The sequence below is a fragment of the Pelodiscus sinensis genome, chromosome 26 (genome assembly GCF_049634645.1).
Source record: "Pelodiscus sinensis isolate JC-2024 chromosome 26, ASM4963464v1, whole genome shotgun sequence".
Taxonomy (NCBI): domain Eukaryota; kingdom Metazoa; phylum Chordata; order Testudines; family Trionychidae; genus Pelodiscus; species Pelodiscus sinensis.
In genome coordinates this window covers 16,136,444-16,144,627 of record NC_134736.1, presented here as the reverse complement: position 1 = coordinate 16,144,627, position 8,184 = coordinate 16,136,444, and positions in this window count along the sequence as shown.

The following is an 8,184-nucleotide window of genomic DNA, read 5'->3' as shown; positions in this document are numbered from 1 at the left end:
TGAGGTCAGCGCAGTCTCCGAGCCGGCTGAGAGCACTGTGCTCCTCCTGTGGCGCCCGGGTTGGGTTACGTATCGTCCCAGTGAGTAATTGTGTAGGTGGCAGATGTTGCTGTGCTGGGGTTGCTGCATGAGCCCTTGATCTAGATAACATGACACCTCAGTTACAGCGGAGATGGGAAGCACTTACAGCGCAATTAGTGTCACTGAACAGAACATGCCTCAGCTCCACCCCTCTGGTTTCAATGGAGCCTCTTGGTTTACTCATCCAATCAGAGATGCTACAGGTTGCAGCTAGCAACTTGCCAGCAGGACTGTGCAATGCTGTTGCAAGCTGTAGAGGATGGGGAGTAGCCGTGGGCTGCTGTAAGTGTAGCCCCACGGAGCCCAAGTCTGCCTGGCCCTCCTCCTTGGGTACTCATTTGACACCAGCGTGGGTTGTCAGGGTAAAGCGTTGACCCCCCCCTCCCCACTGTTTTGGTCAAAAGGGAGGGCAATGGAGAAAGTTGCCCAATTTACAGCCCTTGCTGTGCGGAGAGTCCCGCTAGAGAGGGGAGAGTGTAAGACCTCACGCGATCCCCCGAATCGCTCATCTCCCCGCTTCCTTGCACACGTAGCCATGTGCTCCGTGGCTGAGCTCGGTGCTGCTTTTATGAAAGGGGCGTTAGGTGGTTACAAATTGGGGGCTGATTCTCCACCCCGTGAGCCCACGGCCAATGAGGAGTCAGTTCTGTGAAGGACGGTTGGCAAGAGCAGCGCAAACCACTCGAAAGGCACCTCTGCGCTGCAGGGAGAAAGCCGAAATAAGCTACGCAAATTGAACAACGTCAATTGCGTAGCTGAATTCGAAATAGCTTAATTCGGCTTTTGGTGCTGTCTGCACAGCAGGACGTCTGAGGAAGAACACTCTTCCTTCCACTTCCTTACTCCTCGTACAATGAGGGTTACAGGAGTCGGAGTAAGGAGTCCTTCGGCTGGACGTTATTTCGACGTTCTGTCAAAATAACTGCTTGTAGTGTAGATGCGGACTATGCGCTACTGTGCAGATGTGCCCTAAGTGAAGGGAGAGAGAGGCTCTCGATGACACCTTGTTCCAGCTTTCCCTGTGCTACTGGTAACACCCTATGGGCCAAATTCTAGCTACTCCGAGGCTGTGTCTACACTGGCAAGGTTTTTCCGGAAAATCATGTGATTTTCCGGGAAAACTTGCCAGCTGTCTACACTGGCCGCTTGAATTTCCGGAAAAGCACTGACGATCTAATGTAAAATCATCAGTGCTTTTCCGGAAAAACTATGCTGCTTCCGTTCGGGCAAAAGTCTTTTTCCGAAAGACTTTTGCCCGAAAGGACCAGTGTAGACAACACAGTAGTGTTTTCCACACAAATGCCCCGATCGTGAAAATGGCGATCGGGGCTTTTTAGCAGAAAAGCGCATCTAGATTGGCCATGGACGCTTTTCCGCAAAAAGCGCGTTTCCGGAAAAGCGTCCTGCCAATCTAGATGCGCTTTTCCGAAAATGCTTTTAACGGAAAACTTTTCCGTTAAAAGCATTTTCGGAAAATCATGCCAGTGTAGATGTAGCCCGAGTGTATATGCAGTGGGGACTGGCAGGAGAGCCTCATGGCGGCTCTAGCATCCTGGTGCACTTGTGCAAAATGCAGCTCGTTGCTTGGGCTGAGCGCAAGTGGGGCTGCTGTTGTGCCTCTCCAAGGACGCCTTGAGGGCCATAGCTAGTAATGGGAGTGTAGTGCTGCAGGGAGCACGGGTTCCCCCTTAGCTGTACTCCATGCACTGCCCCCCATGTCCTGTACAGACACGGTCCCCCTCCACCAGTGCTCGAGTGCTCCTCTGGCTCACCCTGTCGCCACCCCTCGTGGCTGAGAGCTGTCACAGCCCCTACATGGCACAGATATTAAAGCTGAATTCCCCTTTCACCAGGGAGGTTCTATGTTCCTCAGTGTCATGCTACTGGTGCCTTCCTTCTTGCTCTCTAAGCTCCCCACCACCCTGTCCTGCTGGGCCAGATCCTCTGGTCTCCTCCATACAAGGCACAGATTTGGGGTTACCACCCCCACACTTCAGTGCTGGGAGGATGCAGTACTAGGGCACATCACCCAGGGGATCAACCCCCCCATAAGTCTTTCTCTTTGTGAAAGTGGTGCACAGACAACTCATCTGGTCAGCCCTCTTTATCAATGAAAGAGAGAGATGCGCACTGGTGCTTCCCTCGGGGCAACAATTATTTACACTGGGCCTGATAATAGACAAAAGTGTTTTTATTAAGTACAAAAAGTAGGATTTAAGTGGTTGCAAGTGGAAACAGACACAGCGAAGTAAGTTACTAAATTTAAAACAAATAGAAAATGCAGAGCTAGTTCTAATCCTCCAAAACCTGTTATATGCAAATTCTTACCCTAAACAGCTATTCTTATTTCAGGCAAAAGCTTCAAATCAGAATCAAAATCTTTTACTCTGACTTGGGTCTCCAGCCCTTCTGAAGTCTTCAAGTATCCTCCAGGGGTGGGCCAGGCAGTTTCAAAGGCCAGCTGAAGACTACGGGTTTCTTTAGACTTTCCCTCAGACTTTTGTTTGGCATAGCCCCCTACCATGGAAAAAACACTGGGTTCAAAATGGATTCCAGTACCACATCTTCCTAGGACCAGCTACCTAGGACTTACGGGAATAAACCCATTTATACAACTTTAGTGGGCTTTGGATCAGGCCTGGATATACAATGGGTCTGATCCTGCGCCTGCTACAGTTAGTGGGAGTTTTTCTGTTAACTTCAGCGCAGCGAGATGAGGTTAAAAAAACCCATCCTTACCCCTTTACTCACACGAGGAGGAGTTCCACAGCAGGGAATGGGAGTGCTCATGTGAGGAAGGCAGTGGAAGGCTTGATTCTAATGGGAGTTTTTTGCGTGCTTACACATGTGAGCAGGGCTTACAGGATCGGGCCCAGTGGCTGCTTGAATGCAGCTTTTTTCCATCCCCATCCGGAGGCATTTTTGCCTCTTCCCTCCAGCCAGGGGGCAGTGCAGAGGAGAGGGAGACTAAGAGGTGGTTTTGTTAGAAAAGTCCTGGACAAGGTAAAACCGGGTTTATATTACCAACGCTGAATCCGTAGATGAAGTTAGTAAGACGTGACACACAATTCCTGCTGCCTGATGCTGTGACTGTTGTACAAGTCACTTTACTGGTGGGATTGATGACTAACTCCATGCGTTGGAAACTTGCGGCTGGGAAGGAGAGTTGCTAATCTGATTCCATTGACCCTCCCTGCATGAATTACCGTGTCTCTTTTTAAATGCTGCAGGTGGCTTGTTCCGAGACTTGGTGCCAGAGGAGGAGAGGGACGTCAGAAAAGTCGCCCTCGTGAGCCAGCTGCTTCCCTGAGTCAGGAAGGAACAGCTGATCTCCCCGGGAAAGCGAAAGGCGACATGAGTGCGATAGGAAGGACCCAGCACAAGCCACATGCAAACTTGAGCCTGTCTGACCGTTTGCCCTTCGGAAGCTCCGTCAAGGGGCTGCTTTGTTTTTCTGATCACAGCTTTGCTGCATTCACAGCGACACGAAGGGCTGGCTCAGCATTTCCATTTTAAGCACTTGTTTTCCGGGGGCTTGTGTGCGCTGGGGGGGAAAAACCGCACTCAGCCCTAACCCCATCACTCTCCAGGCTGCCGCATAAGGCAGGCCCCCCTCTACCTGCTGGGAGGTTTGGGGTGGGAGGGACAGCTGTGTAATATTCGGATCTGGTGCATGGGATAGAGTCCTCTGAAACGTGGGATGCGATAGGACACAGTGCCCCTCCCCCAAACAGGGGGACACAGAAATGTGGGCTCAGATCTCCCTGTGGCTCTCGCCCTAAGAGTCACGTCCTAATCTTGCAAACACTGACGGGTGCGAGTAATTTTATGCAAATGCCTGAAATCTGCCCCCGGCAGAGAGCCGGCGTGTTAAGCCCCTGTGAACCTCACACGGGTCCTCTGCATGGGGTGATTTCACCCACGGGGCAGGCCCACTCATTTTGGTGCCTAAGTGTTTGCAGGATCAGGGCCCCAGCTTGCTGTGTGGGGATGGAGGGCTGGGATCCGGACAGTCTGCCACTGCCAGGGTTGTGGCCCCTTGACTCGGGCAAGGCCCCGCAGGCCTCTTCCAGAGCCCCATGAAAGCGGGTGACTTGGGAGATTCCACGCGGAAGGCATGAATGGATGGGTTAAACCAACCCCACCCCAGAAGGGCAAGTCTAATTTTGAAGCCCTAGCATGGGTGGCAAGCCTCACCCCCTCCGCCCCTTCAGCAACCTCCCCCTGTGGAGCTATGCCCTGGCCAACCCCAACCCTGAAGCCTGATCCTTCCTGGCCAGCCGGAGGACTGGGCTGCTGCGGCCCTAGCCCTCCCATGTGGCTGGGGAGCCCAGCTGCTACGCCACAGTCCCAGCCCTCCCAAGGGTCCAGGGAGCATAGGCACTTTGGGGAAGTCAACGTCTTCCCTTGCCTACATCACCGACCGCCCACGAGCCTGCGCTATGCACTGTTGGGTGTGCGGAAACGCCTGGCCAAGCCAATTGCACGGAAGGGAGTAAACGGATCCTATTGAATCTCTCCCTTCATGTGAGAGCAGAACTGGAGCCCAGGTGTTTGCTAAGAATCCTGGCCAGTCACGCTCTCCTCCGTGTAATGCGAAGGGGCAGCTCATCAGCTAGCGTAAATCCGTGCCGCTCTCTCGATGCAAATGCAGCTCCATGCGTGTGCACCGGCCAAGTCTGCTGCCGCCGAATCTATTCTGAGTGTTTTGGTTGTAATCTTAGAAAAAAAAATCCTCGCTTTTTTTTTATTTTTTTTTACTCCTTGTTATTTAAAGATGGTTTAAATTTAACAGTGGCCAGTTGTCAACTGACTCATCCATAATGAACACGGCACGGTTGTGGTGTATTTTGGGTTGTGGGAAAGGCAGGCGCAGGGAAAGGCCAAGTTGTTGAAGTTTAAGTCCTGGTGCGGGGTAACTTTTGTCTTTTCTCCCGAGCTGCTTGACGATACAGACTGTGCTGTTCCTGGGAGGCAGCAGCGACCCCAGGGGAGGCAGAGGCTCCGCAGGGCAGAGGGGGCAGGGAAAGCCCTAGCTTCCGCGTGGCCCCTATGAAAGCCAGGACGCCTTCGTCTGCCCCAACTGGCCGGCCGTCTCGGGGGTCTGGGTGCGATCTCAGGCTCCATGCCCAGCTGAGATAAAGGACAGGGCATGGGTATGTTTCTGGTGCTGGGGCCATTGCCACGATGCCAGCCACAGTCCTGGCAGGCTGGCTGTCCTGGCTTGGGGGTTGTGGCGATCTCAGGGGTAGCGTGCTAGTCTCCTTGTCCCTGTGATGGGCTGGGCACACACGCAGGCAGGCAGGTCACTCTCTGTGGGGGCAGGGCTCTGCCGAGATTGCTCCATTGCCCCCCGGAGCTCCATTGGCGTCAGTGGAGTGAGACGGGGCGGAGCGGAGCGCTGGGCGTGCCCATCAGCCAGGAGGGACACAGTGATTTCAGACACTCGCCTGTCCACTCGCCACTCCCCGTGTGCCTTTTGACCGACGCTGGGGAGCTGCACAAGGCATCGCTTGGTGGCCCTGTTGCTGGGCGTGTTGTACCGAGCCTGGCGCGATGGGGGCCATGGGCCACGATCCGCGCGCTGTGGGACTAGAACGTACACCCCACTGAAGTGCTAGGGAGTAGAACTCAGGTCTCTTGATTCCCAGTCTCCGCGCCCCTGATGGATTTAACTGGGATGTAATTTAGTGCAAAAACCTCCTGCTGGACAGGCAGCAACTCCCCCTGCCCCAATGAAGTAGGCTTGTAATTCTGTGCACGGCGGGGAGATCCCGAGATGCCTTTCCCCCCGACTTCAGTGGGAGCTGCTGGTGCTGCCCTGCTGGTCTCTAGAACTTGCTTGTGAATTACGTGCCGTCCAGCTGACAATTAGACTGGCTCTGCTACCGCGACCTGGGAGCTGCCCTGTAATTGGTGCCCTTCTCGCATGGCTACCAGGGGGGCGTATCTTGGCTAGATCCCAGAAGGGTGTGCAGGAGCCCGGAGGGGTTCCAGCAGAGCCGCGACTGAGAGCTGCCTATCCAAAGGATGCCACATGCCCTATTATCCTCATTTGATCCCAGCTTGGTCCCCAAGCCAGAGAGACAGCGAAAGGACTCTCCCTCCTCTATTTAAATAAACACAGCTACAAATAGAGACAAAGTGTGAAGACAGAAGGGAAGAATCTCATACAATTAACAAATTAGTCTGGAAAAGCAAGGGTGTGAACCGACACCCGTGCTCCAAACTGCCGAACATATTTTCAGTCTCTCGATGAATGATGGCTCCTTCTTTCTGTTGCTTGGCTCTGGAAGCCACATAGCAGGCGCAAGGCTGGCCTGGCTCCATCTATCACCGGCTACTGACATGCCTCCCAGCTCTGGCTGCGTTCGTATATGGGCAATGGGTGGGTTTTAATTTGTCTTAGAAAGGGGGGCAAACACCTAAGTGAAAGCACCAGGAGTCGCTGCGGCTTGACGGGAAGGAGTTTTTCTTTGCTGAAATCTGGAGCCTACGACATTGACTCTCAAGTTCTCAAGCTCCTTGTTCCTCCCCTCCTGCTCTTTGCTGCAGGCTTTCCCTTTGGGAGTGTGCCTTGGAGCTTTCTGTAACAGGACTGGCCACAGATGCTATGAAGGATGCTCGGAGCACAGGGAGGGCGGGTGCTGGGGGCAGTAACACTCCACCCGCCGTATGCCTACAGCAGAGGTTTTGGGGGCGGAGTGGGGGTGGGGCCATGCCTGGCGGTTTGCCAAGGCAATGCCTTTCCCTGCCTATGATACCCACTGCCGCTGGCTGTAGGCATTATGCCTTCAGAAGCCAGGAACCTGATTTCCCTAAGTACAGAGCATTCATGGGCGGAGTGACTATCATTTGTCCTTCCAGGACCACGATGCGTCCATGGAAGCTGGGTGCCCTGAGCTCACCAGGGGCAGTTTCTGACCCTGTCAAGCAGGCCAACCAGTCACTCCTGCCCCCACAGCCACTGCGCTGTGAGTTAGGGAGACAAGAAACCTTGCGGAGGAAGAGTCACATGGGGCCTGATCTAAAGCCCTGGGAAGTCAATTTCACTTCTTACCTCTGGATTCAGAGCTGAGTCAGACTTTTCTAGGTCTCACTTCTTGCTAGGAAAGCAAATGGCTCAGAGCTTGGGTGAGGGCTGGAGGAAACCTTTGCAAGGTCTCCGCTGGCCTCAGGGTCCCTCTCCCCAGAACTGCCTCTATCCGCTCCTCTAAAAGCCTGATGCTTAATCAGCATCATTAAGGAAGCTACCAAACCAGTGAGTTCCCTACTCCCCAGCCTTGCCCTGTTCCCTTGTGGCTCTCAAACTGCAGTGACAACTCGTTTTAAGGAACGTTCCTATTTCCAGGGACCACAAGAGGCAGGCAATGAAGCTGCAAGGAAGAACATCAGCAATGTAAAAAGCCCGTCTCCAAGTCACCCCTAACTAGCAGGAGCATTGCGAACACAGCTGGGGTTGGGAGCCGGGTCTGGGGTTCAGTCTGTAGGTGTATCCACAAAGTCACATGCTGCTCCCAAGCCAGGCCTGGGCTCTTCATCCTCAGCCACAGCTTGGATCCTCTGTCTCCCAACAGCCCTCTGCTCCGAGGGCCCCCAGACTCCCTCCTAGCTGGGGTAGTCGTCTCAACCCTGTGATGTGTTTTGAGGTAGGTGACTTACTTCAGGGTCCCTGGTCCTCTGAGGGTGGCTCCTCGCTGGCTCAAAAAGTCCCTCTCATCTACCCAGGAAGGTCCCCCATCTCCTCTGCTGCTCCCTTTATGTCCTATTAGTGATTTACTGATATGATGGCAGTGCTGGGCGGGCCCCGCTGTGCAAGGTGCTGTCAATCTCAGTGGGGAGAGATGGTTGCTGCCCTGCAGATCCTACAATCTAATCAGGGCAGACAGCGGGCAGAGCAAAGGAAAGATGCTGTCTCGCTTTTCCACGTAGGGTTGTGAAGGAGACGGCAAAATAGGGTCTGATTTTTCCAAAGGTCTCAGCTCCCTTCTATGCATCAAAATGAATGGTTAGCTGCTCCCAAGAGCGCAGCACATTGGCATTCCTTTAAACCTGGCTGTGATGCACCCAAGGTCAAGCAGGAAGCCTGTGGCAGAGGTAAAA